Genomic DNA, 621 nt, shown 5'->3' on the forward strand with positions numbered 1-621 from the left:
GTATTAAACAAAAAAAAAGAAACTAGTTACTTTAAAGCAATGTTCTTTAATCAAAATAATTTCCCANCATACAAATGAGTAATCCTGTAAACGTAAACAGAATATTTTATATAGATTTTTTTTAATGAAAACTTAAAATCCTGCATTATTTTCCGGACAACCCAATAATAAGTAAAAGAAGTATCACTTCACTAAACAGCTCACCATGGCCACTTCATAAGTCGCTAAGAATCCAATCCGATTACACGACATGTGAAAATGGCCAATAGAGGGAAGGTTCAAACGGTTGTAGGTCGACATGGAGAGTTGGTGTCCGAGAGGGTCGAAGTCACGATAGCTCAATTGGTAGAGCATCGGCGTATTGAGCCGAAGGTCGTGGGTTCGAATCCCGCTTGTGACACTGACTTTTTCATTTCAACCAGTACCTTACATGAAGATTAATTAATTGAAAGAAGTTATTTGGTCAATCGGACCACGAAATATAATGGATTTAATTGGTAACCAATAAAAAATTCCTGCAATATCTAAATCAGTAAGTAAGTAATTTTAATTTTTGTTGATAATTTTGAAATTTGAATTTAATACAATATTCCAATTGTAATGATTTTGCTGTGAAGCCGA

At 33.5% G+C, this 621-nt stretch overlaps 1 non-coding gene across 1 annotated transcript; it reads left to right on the forward strand.

The window, feature by feature from the left end:
- The first annotated feature begins 327 nt into the window (after nucleotides 1-327).
- Trnan-auu lies at nucleotides 328-400 on the forward strand. Its single transcript has one exon. It is a non-coding gene; the product is annotated as a tRNA-Asn (tRNA).
- Nucleotides 401-621: the final 221 nt, after the last annotated feature.

Source organism: Cimex lectularius, unplaced genomic scaffold, assembly GCF_000648675.2.
Source record: "Cimex lectularius strain Harlan isolate CLEC.00 unplaced genomic scaffold, Clec_2.1 scaffold71, whole genome shotgun sequence".
In the NCBI taxonomy this organism is placed as follows: Eukaryota; Metazoa; Arthropoda; class Insecta; order Hemiptera; family Cimicidae; genus Cimex; species Cimex lectularius.